This window comes from Eschrichtius robustus, chromosome 6 (genome assembly GCF_028021215.1).
Source record: "Eschrichtius robustus isolate mEscRob2 chromosome 6, mEscRob2.pri, whole genome shotgun sequence".
NCBI classification, from domain to species: domain Eukaryota; kingdom Metazoa; phylum Chordata; class Mammalia; order Artiodactyla; family Eschrichtiidae; genus Eschrichtius; species Eschrichtius robustus.
In genome coordinates, this window is record NC_090829.1 from 66,443,413 (window position 1) to 66,447,088 (window position 3,676).

The 3,676-nt window shown below is 43.9% G+C and overlaps 1 non-coding gene across 1 annotated transcript; it reads left to right on the forward strand.

The window, feature by feature from the left end:
* The first annotated feature begins 437 nt into the window (after positions 1–437).
* On the forward strand, positions 438–544 carry LOC137766894 (U6 spliceosomal RNA). Its single transcript, XR_011074422.1, has one exon. It is a non-coding gene; the product is annotated as a U6 spliceosomal RNA (small nuclear RNA).
* The last annotated feature ends 3,132 nt before the right edge of the window (positions 545–3,676 follow it).

The window sequence follows — 3,676 nt, forward strand, 5'->3', positions numbered from 1 at the left end:
CCTAAAACAGGAACCAGCCGAAGAACAAATAGCAGCCCCTCCATCTTGCTCTATGCTCTCTTCTACTTCCCTCCCCAGACTCCTGCCCCTCTCCTTCCACATCTTTATCCTCCTTTTTCCTCTTTCTCCTTTCCCAAACCTTTCTCTGAATTTCTCTCTCCAAATCTTCCTTATTCAATCCCCCTTTTACTTTCTTTCCCCACTCCCTATCCTCATTCCTCTCTGTTGTATTTCCCTCTCCCCAGTCATTTTCTGACTTTGGTCTGGTTCTATCTGGCTTCCTTCTGCCTTCTCTGCACGTCTCTCTCCCTTCCCATTCTGCCTACCCAATATCTATCCCAGTCTCTGCCTCTAGTCTCGTCCTCTCTTAAGCCCCTCCTTCCATTTCTTCCTCTTTCCTTCTCAGCTGTTTCTCATAAAAAAAAAAAACACTCATGGTGCTCGCTTCAGCAGCACATATACTAAAATTGGAACAATACAGAGAAGATTAGCATGGCCCCTGAGCAAGGATGACACGCAAATTCTTGAAGCATTCCATATTTTTCAGGAACAAAGAAAATGCAACATACAATGCAATATCAGAACTTAAAAGGAAAACATTTCAGTTCAGTCAGTCTATTTCAGTCTAATTTATATCCAGTAAAATGCAAAGGTCTTAAGTGTACAGTTCAGTGAGCTTTGACACCCCTATAAACCTATGAAGCCAACGTGGGAATGAAGATATAGAATATTTCATCACCTTCAAAGTTTCTGTGTGCCCTGTTTCAGTCCATTGCTCCCCAAGAGGCAAGTACTCTTCTGATGTCTCTCATTATAAGTTAGTTGTGACTGTTTTTGAACTTTATGTAAATGGAATGATTTGGTATTAAAAAAAAAAAATCCTCATGATCTTTAGCTGTTTAAGTTACTTGGGAATAGTAAGTCTGGGTGGCTTCCCTCATACCTTTGCTGAAGTGCTGAAGCTGTGGATGAGATGACTTCCAGGCTTTTTGTTTCGTTTAGTTTTATAATCCTCTAATTGTTAGGAGTCTAGGAGCCACTTAAGAAAGAAAGAAGAACAAAAGGGGACACAAATTCTTCCTTAAGCCCCCTCCAGATGGCCAAGTTTTGCATAAAGTTTGATTTAGCACAAAGACACTTGAAACTTCCCCAACCTGAGCCCTTTGCAGCCGACCCCCAGGGTCTTGCTCCCAAGTCCCAAAGGCTGGAGGGGGGCGGGGGGTGGGGCGCTGTCTGTGGTTGTACTGAGGACCCTATTTCCCAGACCTTGGTCACTAAGAATGATACACCCCATCCTTGTGCAGCCCTCTGTGGTTCACAAAGTATTTTCTCACCCAGTATGACAGGGCATGCTAGCCCCATCTCACAGAGGAGGAAATTGAGTCCCTGAGAGCACAGCTGCCTCTGCCCCGCACAAGGGCACGCAGGCAGGAAGTGGCAAGGTTGAGGGAGGCTGTTGATCAGTTTAGCAACTTTCCTCCTCCCCTGACTCAGGGATGCCAGAGACACCTTCTGGCTGAGCAGTCTGCAGCCAGGATGCAAGGGCTTCGAGGGGGCATCTAGGCCTCTTTCATGTGCTACTCTCCAACTGGGATGTGATTTCCCACCTCCCTGTGAAATGTACATTTGGGCGTGACTACCTGCCAATATGAGGAGCAAAAACTCATTTTAGTAAGAGACAATAAAATCTATGAGTAATCAGGTGTTCAATATTAAGCAGTGCAGGGAAGCAGAAAGTAACTGTATTTGGAGTCCAGAGGCCTGGGTTCTAGTTCTGGTTCTGCCACAGTCCAGCTGGGGGCTTCCTCTCTGGGCCTTAGTTTCTTCATCTGCAAAATAGAAGGCTTGATAGGCAACCTTTGTGGTTCTCTCCAGCCCTGATCATCAACAAGCTTGAGTTTGAGAAAACAAAGGGGCAAACTAGAGCACACTGTGATGTTAAAATGCTGTTTCTCAAATTGAGAACTTTATATTGGAAAAGAACCTGGCTTTTATGTATTATGAGGGAGGAAGCCGGATGCAGTGGGTATTTCACAGGCCTATTAGAAGGAAAATTTGCTCTTGCATCTTGCTTCTGGTGCTGACCTGCCCTCCCCACCTGGACCTCAGTCTCTCCATCTGTAAAATTGATTCACTCAAATTCTTTCTACAAATAAGTACTGAGAATCTGCACTGCTTGAGAGGTTCATAATATAGTAGTGAACTAGATAGACAAAGTCCTAGTGAGAAAGACAAACAATAAACACATCAATTAATTAATTATGTTCAAGTTGCTAAGAATTAACACAAGGTATAAAGTATGATGACTAGGGGAAAACCCTCCTGAGGAGGAACCATTTGAGCAGAGATCTGAATGAGGTGAGGGAGCTAGCCATGCAAATGTCTGAATAAAGATATTTCCTTGTCAGGTGGGAAGACAATCTGTTCAAAGACCCTGAGGTAGAAGCATGCTTGGTACATTCAAACATCAGAAACAAGGCAAGGGAACTCGAACAGAGTGGGTGAATCAGAGAGGGCTGGGAGATGAGACCAGCAAGGCAGACAAGGGCCAGATCACATAGAGCCTTGAAGACCACAGTAAGAAAACCACTGGAGGATTTTGAGCAAGGGATTGACCTGATTTGATTTTTTTAAATCAATGCCTTCTGCTAAAGTGGAGAATTAACTGTAAGAGAGCAGCAGAGTCAGGAAGATAACTTAGGAGTCTAAGAACCATTTAAGAGAAAAGAGGAGCCAGGATGAAAGGGACACATTCTCCCTTAAATACCCAAGCTGGTTGGCTTGGCATAAAGGCATTTCATACCTCCAACCGGAGACTACTGTAGCCAACCCCCAAGGCCTGTTTCCATGGAAGGGAAGGTGGTTTGTGCTTGTTTGGGGGACCTTATTCCCCAGACTAGTTCAGGCAAGAGAAGGTGGTATTTGGGCAAGAGTGACGGCTATGAAGGAGCTGAGGACTGGTTAGGTTTGAAGTTTATTTTGAAGTACAGTTGACAAGACATGCTAATGGTTTGTTTGGATCTCAACTTAAGGAAATGAGAAGAACAATTGGTAACAAGTGATCTAGACATTCCCTAAAATGCTTTCAAGTTCCACACATTTCTGAGAGTGCAGGAAGTGGATTTCTGACAAAAACTTCTCTTGGACCTTTTGTAAGTGAAAAACCATTTTACTTCCAAGCCAGAATAAAGTGAGAATTACAGGCAGTGGGCAAAAGCAACATGGTAGTGTAAAAAGCCCTGGCCTGGATGTCTGAGGCCCTAGACTTAAGTCCTCAGTTTTCTCTTGCTTAAAATGGGCCTGATAATCCTTGCTTTTGCTATAATTATGATTTAAGAACCAGATCAGACAGTGTAAGTGAAAGTGCTTGGTTATCCATAAAACATGATAAAAAGATAAAGTCCTGTTTTTGTTGTTGCTGCCCAGAGGGAGGCCGCCAGCCAGCGCCAAGGGGTGATATTCAATGAGCCAGCTTCTGGAAGCTGGAGTATCCTCAATGATACTCTGACCCAAATAGTCAGACTGCCCTTCCTCTGAGGACACTGTAGGGTATGATCTGAAGATCCAGGAAGATCTCTCACAGAAATGCAGCAGACTGGTGCTGAAATTCAACCCTTAGAATTAGTCTATGACTATTAGACTATTAGAAAATAGTCTCTTCTCTACATTTTCTTGG